Source organism: Drosophila subpulchrella, unplaced genomic scaffold (genome assembly GCF_014743375.2).
Source record: "Drosophila subpulchrella strain 33 F10 #4 breed RU33 unplaced genomic scaffold, RU_Dsub_v1.1 Primary Assembly Seq173, whole genome shotgun sequence".
In the NCBI taxonomy this organism is placed as follows: domain Eukaryota; kingdom Metazoa; phylum Arthropoda; class Insecta; order Diptera; family Drosophilidae; genus Drosophila; species Drosophila subpulchrella.
In genome coordinates, this window is record NW_023665509.1 from 57,501 (window position 1) to 70,000 (window position 12,500).

General features: G+C 33.0%; 2 non-coding genes across 2 annotated transcripts; both read right to left on the bottom strand.

The window, feature by feature from the left end:
* Positions 1-7,739: 7,739 nt before the first annotated feature.
* LOC119559115 lies at positions 7,740-11,710 on the bottom strand. Its single transcript, XR_005220674.1, has one exon. It is a non-coding gene; the product is annotated as a large subunit ribosomal RNA (ribosomal RNA).
* A 401-nt stretch (positions 11,711-12,111) lies between these two features.
* On the bottom strand, positions 12,112-12,290 carry LOC119559121. The gene has a single exon (XR_005220680.1). It is a non-coding gene; the product is annotated as a 5.8S ribosomal RNA (ribosomal RNA).
* Between the last annotated feature and the right edge of the window lie 210 nt (positions 12,291-12,500).

The window sequence follows — 12,500 nt, forward strand, 5'->3', positions numbered from 1 at the left end:
AATGCCATTTATTTTTCAATATCCATATAATTCATTTAGTTTTGTATGTACAAAACAAGTTTTCTTTATAGTATTGACAAAATCATATGTTTACGCATAACATAAGTTTTGACCAATACGAGGAGGGGCCCGCCAACGACCACCTCCCTATAGTAGTTTTTTACCCCACGCACTACTGCGTGCCTGTTTACAGTACTAGTGCCAGCTATCACTAGGTTTATATATCATGTTTCAGTGATATATGGGTAAATTCTACCATTTATTCTTATGTATATGGCATTTCTATGCCATATTTATACAATCCATTCATATCTTAATGTATATTTATTATATTATACATTATTATGCCTTATAGGTATTATACCTATAAGCCATATCCATACGATTCATTCACTAGTGCCGCCCCTCACTAGGTTTATAATTGTTATATCATTGATATACAATTTATTTCTATATATATGGCATTTATATGCCATATCCATACAATGCATTCACATTTCAATGTATATTTACTTGTTATACATTATTATGCCTTATAGGTATTATACCTATAAGCCATATCCATACGATTCACTTATATAAATATATGTATATTTTTCTATACATAATTTTTTTTTACTTTTGTATGGATTTCTATGCATATCCATAGTTTATATGGATATGCTTGGCGTTCTATATAGTATTGACAAATTCATATGCATAACATAAGTTTGACCAATACGAGGAGGGGCCCGCCAACGACCACCTCCCTATAGTAGTTTTTTACCCCACGCACTACTGCGTGCCTGTTTACAGTACTAGTGCCAGCTATCACTAGGTTTATATATCATGTTTCAGTGATATATGGGTAAATTCTACCATTTATTCTTATGTATATGGCATTTCTATGCCATATTTATACAATCCATTCATATCTTAATGTATATTTATTATATTATACATTATTATGCCTTATAGGTATTATACCTATAAGCCATATCCATACGATTCATTCACTAGTGCCGCCCCTCACTAGGTTTATAATTGTTATATCATTGATATACAATTTATTTCTATATATATGGCATTTATATGCCATATCCATACAATGCATTCACATTTCAATGTATATTTACTTGTTATACATTATTATGCCTTATAGGTATTATACCTATAAGCCATATCCATACGATTCACTTATATAAATATATGTATATTTTTCTATACATAATTTTTTTTTATTTTTGTTGGATTTCTATGCATATCCATAGTTTATATGGATATGCTTGGCGTTCTATATAGTATTGACAAATTCATATGCATAACATAAGTTTTGACCAATACGAGGAGGGGCCCGCCAACGACCACCTCCCTATAGTAGTTTTTTACCCCACGCACTATTGCGTGCCTGTTTACAGTACTAGTGCCAGCTATCACTAGGTTTATATATCGTGTTTCAGTGATATATGGGTAAATTCTACCATTTATTCTTATGTATATGGCATTTCTATGCCATATTTATACAATCCATTCATATCTTAATGTATATTTATTATATTATACATTATTATGCCTTATAGGTATTATACCTATAAGCCTATCCATACGATTCATTCACTAGTGCCGCCCCTCACTAGGTTTATAATTGTTATATCATTGATATACAATTTATTTCTATATATATGGCATTTATATGCCATATCCATACAATGCATTCACATTTCAATGTATATTTACTTGTTATACATTATTATGCCTTATAGGTATTATACCTATAAGCCATATCCATACGATTCACTTATATAAATATATGTATATTTTTTTTCTATACATAATTTTTTTTTACTTTTGTATGGTTTTCTATGCATATCCATAGTTTATATGGATATGCTTGGCGTTCTATATAGTATTGACAAATTCATATGCATAACATAAGTTTTGACCAATACGAGGAGGGGCCCGCCAACGACCACCTCCCTATAGTAGTTTTTTTACCCCACGCACTATTGCGTGCCTGTTTACAGTACTAGTGCCAGCTATCACTAGGTTTATATATCGTGTTTCAGTGATATATGGGTAAATTCTACCATTTATTCTTATGTATATGGCATTTCTATGCCATATTTATACAATCCATTCATATCTTAATGTATATTTATTATATTATAACATTATTATGCCTTATAGGTATTATACCTATAAGCCATATCCATACGATTCATTCACTAGTGCCGCCCCTCACTAGGTTTATAATTGTTATATCATTGATATACAATTTATTTCTATATATATGGCATTTATATGCCATATCCATACAATGCATTCACATTTCAATGTATATTTACTTGTTATACATTATTATGCCTTATAGGTATTATACCTATAAGCCATATCCATACGATTCACTTATATAAATATATGTATATTTTTCTATACATAATTTTTTTTACTTTTGTATGGTTTTCTATGCATATCCATAGTTTATATGGATATGCTTGGCGTTCTATATAGTATTGACAAATTCATATGCATAACATAAGTTTTGACCAATACGAGGAGGGGCCCGCCAACGACCACCTCCCTATAGTAGTTTTTTACCCCACGCACTATTGCGTGCCTGTTTACAGTACTAGTGCCAGCTATCACTAGGTTTATATATCGTGTTTCAGTGATATATGGGTAAATTCTACCATTTATTCTTATGTATATGGCATTTCTATGCCATATTTATACAATCCATTCATATCTTAATGTATATTTATTATATTATACATTATTATGCCTTATAGGTATTATACCTATAAGCCATATCCATACGATTCATTCACTAGTGCCGCCCCTCACTAGGTTTATAATTGTTATATCATTGATATACAATTTATTTCTATATATATGGCATTTATATGCCATATCCATACAATGCATTCACATTTCAATGTATATTTACTTGTTATACATTATTATGCCTTATAGGTATTATACCTATAAGCCATATCCATACGATTCACTTATATAAATATATGTATATTTTTCTATACATAATTTTTTTTTACTTTTGTATGGATTTTCTATGCATATCCATAGTTTATATGGATATGCTTGGCGTTCTATATAGTATTGACAAATTCATATGCATAACATAAGTTTTGACCAATACGAGGAGGGGCCCGCCAACGACCACCTCCCTATAGTAGTTTTTTACCCCACGCACTATTGCGTGCCCTGTTTACAGTACTAGTGCCAGCTATCACTAGGTTTATATATCGTGTTTCAGTGATATATGGGTAAATTCTACCATTTATTCTTATGTATATGGCATTTCTATGCCATATTTATACAATCCATTCATATCTTAATGTATATTTATTATATTATACATTATTATGCCTTATAGGTATTATACCTATAAGCCATATCCATACGATTCATTCACTAGTGCCGCCCCTCACTAGGTTTATAATTGTTATATCATTGATATACAATTTATTTCTATATATATGGCATTTATATGCCATATCCATACAATGCATTCACATTTCAATGTATATTTACTTGTTATACATTATTATGCCTTATAGGTATTATACCTATAAGCCATATCCATACGATTCACTTATATAAATATATGTATATTTTTCTATACATAATTTTTTTTTACTTTTGTATGGATTTCTATGCATATCCATAGTTTATATGGATATGCTTGGCGTTCTATATAGTATTGACAAATTCATATGCATAACATAAGTTTTGACCAATACGAGGAGGGGCCCGCCAACGACCACCTCCCTATAGTAGTTTTTTACCCCACGCACTATTGCGTGCCTGTTTACAGTACTAGTGCCAGCTATCACTAGGTTTATATATCGTGTTTCAGTGATATATGGGTAAATTCTACCATTTATTCTTATGTATATGGCATTTCTATGCCATATTTATACAATCCATTCATATCTTAATGTATATTTATTATATTATACATTATTATGCCTTATAGGTATTATACCTATAAGCCATATCCATACGATTCATTCACTAGTGCCGCCCCTCACTAGGTTTATAATTGTTATATCATTGATATACAATTTATTTCTATATATATGGCATTTATATGCCATATCCATACAATGCATTCACATTTCAATGTATATTTACTTGTTATACATTATTATGCCTTATAGGTATTATACCTATAAGCCATATCCATACGATTCACTTATATAAATATATGTATATTTTTCTATACATAATTTTTTTTTACTTTTGTATGGTTTTCTATGCATATCCATAGTTTATATGGATATGCTTGGCGTTCTATATAGTATTGACAAATTCATATGCATAACATAAGTTTTGACCAATACGAGGAGGGGCCCGCCAACGACCACCTCCCTATAGTAGTTTTTTACCCCACGCACTATTGCGTGCCTGTTTACAGTACTAGTGCCAGCTATCACTAGGTTTATATATCGTGTTTCAGTGATATATGGGTAAATTCTACCATTTATTCTTATGTATATGGCATTTCTATGCCATATTTATACAATCCATTCATATCTTAATGTATATTTATTATATTATACATTATTATGCCTTATAGGTATTATACCTATAAGCCATATCCATACGATTCATTCACTAGTGCCGCCCCTCACTAGGTTTATAATTGTTATATCATTGATATACAATTTATTTCTATATATATGGCATTTATATGCCATATCCATACAATGCATTCACATTTCAATGTATATTTACTTGTTATACATTATTATGCCTTATAGGTATTATACCTATAAGCCATATCCATACGATTCACTTATATAAATATATGTATATTTTTCTATACATAATTTTTTTTTACTTTTGTATGGTTTTCTATGCATATCCATAGTTTATATGGATATGCTTGGCGTTCTATATAGTATTGACAAATTCATATGCATAACATAAGTTTTGACCAATACGAGGAGGGGCCCGCCAACGACCACCTCCCTATAGTAGTTTTTTACCCCACGCACTATTGCGTGCCTGTTTACAGTACTAGTGCCAGCTATCACTAGGTTTATATATCGTGTTTCAGTGATATATGGGTAAATTCTACCATTTATTCTTATGTATATGGCATTTCTATGCCATATTTATACAATCCATTCATATCTTAATGTATATTTATTATATTATACATTATTATGCCTTATAGGTATTATACCTATAAGCCATATCCATACGATTCATTCACTAGTGCCGCCCCTCACTAGGTTTATAATTGTTATATCATTGATATACAATTTATTTCTATATATATGGCATTTATATGCCATATCCATACAATGCATTCACATTTCAATGTATATTTACTTGTTATACATTATTATGCCTTATAGGTATTATACCTATAAGCCATATCCATACGATTCACTTATATAAATATATGTATATTTTTCTATACATAATTTTTTTTTACTTTTGTATGGATTTCTATGCATATCCATAGTTTATATGGATATGCTTGGCGTTCTATATAGTATTGACAAATTCATATGCATAACATAAGTTTTGACCAATACGAGGAGGGGCCCGCCAACGACCACCTCCCTATAGTAGTTTTTTACCCCACGCACTATTGCGTGCCTGTTTACAGTACTAGTGCCAGCTATCACTAGGTTTATATATCGTGTTTCAGTGATATATGGGTAAATTCTACCATTTATTCTTATGTATATGGCATTTCTATGCCATATTTATACAATCCATTCATATCTTAATGTATATTTATTATATTATACATTATTATGCCTTATAGGTATTATACCTATAAGCCATATCCATACGATTCATTCACTAGTGCCGCCCCTCACTAGGTTTATAATTGTTATATCATTGATATACAATTTATTTCTATATATATGGCATTTATATGCCATATCCATACAATGCATTCACATTTCAATGTATATTTACTTGTTATACATTATTATGCCTTATAGGTATTATACCTATAAGCCATATCCATACGATTCACTTATATAAATATATGTATATTTTTCTATACATAATTTTTTTTTACTTTTGTATGGATTTCTATGCATATCCATAGTTTATATGGATATGCTTGGCGTTCTATATAGTATTGACAAATTCATATGCATAACATAAGTTTTGACCAATACGAGGAGGGGCCCGCCAACGACCACCTCCCTATAGTAGTTTTTTACCCCACGCACTATTGCGTGCATGTTTACAGTACTAGTGCCAGCTATCATTAGGTTTATATATCGTGTTTCAGTGATATATGGGTAAATTCTACCATTTATTCTTATGTATGTATATGGCATTTCTATGCCATATTTATATAATTCATTCATATCTTAATTTATATTTATTATATTATACATTATTATGCCTTATAGGTATTATACCTATAAGCCATATCCATACGATTCATATACTAGTGCAGCCCCTCACTAGGTTTATATATCTCATTTTAATTATATATTGGTAAATTCTATTATTTATTCTTGTGTATATGGCACTTATATGCCGCCATATCTATAAAAATGCATTTATATTTCAATGTATATTTTCTATATTATACATTATTATGCCTTAAAAAGTTATTATACCTACCATAAGGCGATATCCATACGATTCATTTATATAAAAGATATATGTATAATTTTCTATACATAATTTTTTTTTATGAATATATGGGTTTCCTAAGCATATCCATATAATACATTTAGTTTTATATGGATTAGATTGGTCTTCTTTATTGTATTGCCAAACTCATATTGATAAAATAAGTTTTGAACAATAAGAGGATCAGCCGCCAACCAACCAACCACTGCTACCATTGGAGGAACATATACTTACTTTTTATATGTCCTCTTACTTGAATGGTCCTCTCTTTACTTGAAAATTTCATTACCATAGGAATCTATTTATACATGGAATATGATTTCCACTACTTTTTCGCGTCACTAATAATTAATATGACGATACAGACTTGCTACCATAACATAAGTCTTGAACAATAATAGGAGCAGCCGCCAACCAACCACCAACCAACCAACCACTGCTACCATTGATAGTAATTTTATATGTCCTCTTTAGTTGAATTTCAATACCATAGGAATATTTATACATGGAATATGTTTTGCCACTACTTTTTCGCGTCACTAATAATATGACGATACAGTCTTGCTACCATAACATAAGTTTTGAACAATAAGAGGAGCAGACACACCAACCAACCAACCGCGCTGCTACCATTATATATACTTATATTTATATAAGTCCTCTTTACTTGAATGGCCTCTTTACTTGAATTTCAATACCATAGGAATATTTATTTATACATGGAATATGTTTTGCCACTACTTTTTCGCGTCACTAATAATATGACGATATAGACTTGCTACCATAACATAAGTTTTGAACAATAAGAGGAGCAGACACCAACCAACCAACCGCTGCTACCATTGAATGAACCATATATACAAACTTTTATATATGTCCTCTTTACTTGAATTTTAATACCATAGGAATATTTATACATGGAATATGTTTGCCACTTTATCATCGCGTCACTAATAAGATGACGATACATTTTGTTTGTTCAATATTTACTTATATATTGATGTTTCCAATTTAGGTCTTTTATATTTCTTCTTCCCTACCTTACACACCACAAACAAAGTGGCGTGCGATGCTGCAAGCAAGCATAATGATTATGCCCGCTTGCAACATCTTTATTATCGAATCATCAAGCAAAGGATAAGCTTCAGTGGATCGCAGTATGGCAGCTGCTCAACCACTTACAACACCTTGCCTGTTACAAAAGTCGTTTACAATTGATTCTAGGCTTTGTCATTGTATTAAATAATGCTTTTATATGTAACTAGCGCGGCATCAGGTGATCAAAGATCCTCCCAATTTACTATGTTACAAATTACATTGGCATCACATCCATTGTCGTTTATAAAGTAAATTATAAACTTTAAATGGTTTAGAAGCCATACAATGCAAATTGCCCCTTATTTATCATTGCAGTCCAGCACGGATACGACCTTAGAGGCGTTCAGGCATAATCCAACGGACGTAGCGTCATACCACTGTTCGCTCGAACAAGTATTGTGCCATTGGTCCGTACCTGCGGTTCCTCTCGTACTACGCAGGAATGCTGTCGCAACAACGTTTTGTCATTAGTAGGGTAAAACTAACCTGTCTCACGACGGTCTAAACCCAGCTCACGTTCCCTTGCATGGGTGAACAATCCAACGCTTGGTGAATTTTGCTTCACAATGATAGGAAGAGCCGACATCGAAGGATCAAAAAGCGACGTCGCTATGAACGCTTGGCCGCCACAAGCCAGTTATCCCTATGGTAACTTTTCTGACACCTCTTGTTAAAAACTCTTTAAACCAAAAGGATCGATAGGCCGAGCTTTTGCTGTCCCTGTGTGTACTGAACACCGAGATCAAGTCAGCATTTGCCCTTTTGCTCTATGTGTGGTTTCTGTCCGCACTGAGCTGGCCTTGGGACACCTCCGTTATTATTTGAGAGATGTACCGCCCCAGTCAAACTCCCTACCTGGCAATGTCCTTGAATTGGATCATACCTGAGTAATTGGAGTTATACCAAATTTTCAAATCAAAAATACATAAATGCACCGTTTTATTAAAGAATTTGTTTGCGATTATATAACAAACTCGTGATACTTTGATCAAGAAGCTTGCATCAAAACCCAATACCATAAGATATAATAAATATATCCGTATAATGGCTAGGAAATGATACACGTTCCATTTAATCAAGTAAGTAAGGAAACAATAAGAGTAGTGGTATTTCATTGGCGATACCAAACCGAAGTCTAATATCTCCCACTTATTCTACACCTCTTATGTCTCCTTACACTGCCAGATTAGAGTCAAGCTCAAAAGGGTCTTCTTTCCCCGCTAATTATTCCAAGCCCGTTCCCTTGGCTGTGGTTTCGCTAGATAGTAGATAGGGACAGTAGGAATCTCGTTAATCCATTCATGCGCGTCACTAATTAGATGACGAGGCATTTGGCTACCTTAAGAGAGTCATAGTTACTCCCGCCGTTGACCCGCGCTTACTTGAATTTCTTCACTTTGACATTCAGAGCACTGGGCAGAAATCACATTGTGTCAACACCCGCTAGGGCCATCACAATGCTTTGTTTTAATTAGACAGTCGGATTCCCCAAGTCCGTGCCAGTTCTGAATTGATTGTTAATTGATAATCGTTATAATTAATAAGAACTAATTGGTTTAACCCAATTAGTATTCTTAAAAATTTTAGCAAGAAAGTTCCACAATTGGCTACGTAACTAAACTATCCGGGGAACAAGTGACCAACATAAATGCCAGACACTCTATTTACCCAGAACGAGCACATAAACCATGTTATTGTTTCCCAATCAAGCCCGACTATCTCAATCTTCAGAGCCAATCCTTATCCCGAAGTTACGGATCTAATTTGCCGACTTCCCTTACCTACATTATTCTATCGACTAGAGACTCTTCACCTTGGAGACCAGCTGCGGATATTGGTACGGCCTGTTGAGAAGTTTGCGTGTCCCCACCATAAATTTTCAAGGTCCGAGGAGAAAATATCGACACAACAGTATATGTCATGCTCTTCTAGCCCATCTACCATATCTCTCTGCGAAAGACTTCCATGGTAGTACGGCTATAAAACAGAAAAGAAAACTCTTCCGATATCTCTCGACGGCTTCTTTATGGTCGTTCCTGTTGCCAGGATGAGCACGAGGCCCATATTTAATAACAAACGGATACTCAACAGGTTACGGAATTGGAACCGTATTCCCTTTCGTTCAAAATTATTCAAGTATATTAATTAGCTTGATTTATATAATATAATTATATTTGTATGGCATTTGTGTTTTACTTGAAAATTTTCGGCTTTCGCCTTGAACTTAGGACCGACTAACTCGTGATCAACCACTGTTCACACGAAACCCTTCTCCACTTCAGTCCTCCAAGGTCTCATTCGATTATTTGCTACTACCACCAAGATCTGTACCAATGGCAGCTCCATGCAGGCTTACGCCAAACACTTCTACGCATACCATTGTACCTTCCTACTCACTAAAGTTTCAAAATTTATATCACAAGTAATATAAATCATCTACTTTAGCGGTAATGTATAGGTATACAACTTAAGCGCCATCCATTTTAAGGGCTAGTTGCTTCGGCAGGTGAGTTGTTACACACTCCTTAGCGGATTTCGACTTCCATGATCACCGTCCTGCTGTTTTAAGCAACCAACGCCTTTCATGGTATCTGCATGAGTTGTTAATTTGGGCACCGTAACATTACGTTTGGTTCATCCCACAGCGCCAGTTCTGCTTACCAAAAGTGGCCCACTGGGCACATTATATCATAACCTTGAACTTCATATCAAGAAAGTTAAGGTTCTTACCCATTTAAAGTTTGAGAATAGGTTAAGATCGTTTCGACCCTAAGGCCTCTAATCATTCGCTTTACCAGATAAGATTATTTTATATAACATTAAAATGCACCAGCTATCCTGAGGGAAACTTCGGAAGGAACCAGCTACTAGATGGTTCGATTGGTCTTTCGCCCCTATACTCAATTCTGACAATCGATTTGCACGTCAGAACTGTTTCGGTCTTCCATCAGGGTTTCCCCTGACTTCAACCTGATCAAGTATAGTTCACCATCTTTCGGGTCACAGCATATATGCTCAAGGTACGTTCCAGTTAGAGGCATAAATAATATAAATATCATTATACATAACTATATAGAACGCCCCGGGATTGTGTTAATTAGCTATAAATAGTTAAAAAACTAATCCCATTATTAGTCAAGTTAATTACGCTATTAGGTTTATATCCCAATAACTTGCACATATGTTAGACTCCTTGGTCCGTGTTTCAAGACGGGTCCCGAAGGTATCCTGAATCTTTCGCATTGTTAATCATACAAGTGCATATAATAAACACAAAAATCAATGATAATTATGCCATTATATAATTCCGAAAAATTAACGCACTGTATTCATATAAATCTATCAGCACTTTATCAAATTAATAACATTTATTCTGTGTTAAAATGCAAGCAAATTAATTTGAATAAACTATAAGTTATATTTTATGATAAATTTTGTATGCTAATAGATTACAATGTCCTTATATGGAAAAAATGCACACTATTATCATAATATTGTTTAAATATTACAATTTTAATGATGAATTTTCCATAACGGATATTCAGGTTCATCGGGCTTAACCTCTAAGCAGTTTCACGTACTGTTTAACTCTCTATTCAGAGTTCTTTTCAACTTTCCCTCACGGTACTTGTTTACTATCGGTCTCATGGTTATATTTAGTTTTAGATGGAGTTTACCACCCACTTAGTGCTGCACTATCAAGCAACACGACTCTTTGGAAACATCATCTAGTAATCATTAACGTTATACGGGCCTGGCACCCTCTATGGGTAAATGGCCTCATTTAAGAAGGACTTAAATCGTTAATTTCTCATACTAGAATATTGACGCTCCATACACTGCATCTCACATTTGCCATATAGACAAAGTGACTTAGTGCTGAACTGATTTCTTTTCGCTCGCCGCTACTAAGAAAATCCTGGTTAGTTTCTTTTCCTCCCCTAATTAATATGCTTAAATTCAGGGGGTAGTCCCATATGAGTTGAGGTTGTGTATAACTTTTTTTGCAATTAATTCTTTATATATAATGATAAAACATTTTATTAAATTCGTTATATATTTTATATATTTGTATGGCATTTGTTTGGTCTAACGAATCAACGAAGAATAATAATATTGTCAACGGCTTTCTATTTACTAATCTTTAATAAGAGACAATTCTAGATAAATTTTTTATGCTAGACATTTCTCAGTATTATTTGATTGAAAAAGAAAATATTTCTCTTCGTTTTTCACATTCAAATTATTTACTAATGTGAGATAATGTTTTTCATATATTTGTTAATATTATGAATAATATAATAATTAAATTATTATTATCCAATAATATACCATATGCTTATAAAATTTCATTATAAAATTTATATAAACAACTTAATTAGCATAGTCTTACAACCCTCAACCATATGTAGTCCAAGCAGCACTATAAAATTAATTAAAGTACATAACAGCATGGACTGCGATATGCGTTCAAAATGTCGATGTTCATGTGTCCTGCAGTTCACACGATGACGCACAGTTTGCTGCGTTCTTCATCGACCCATGAGCCGAGTGATCCACCGCTTAGAGTTTTATATATTGGTTTGGTAATTTTGTCATATATGTTTTTATTGAAAGAAATTAAAAATACACCATTTTACTGGCATATATCAATTCCTTCAATAAATTGATTTTTATACCTAAAACGAATGCTGCGAAATGTCTTAGTTTCATATAACCAATAATATATCAAGTATTTTTTAAATGGCATTTACGGTATTAATACTTTTTTTTAGCGATAT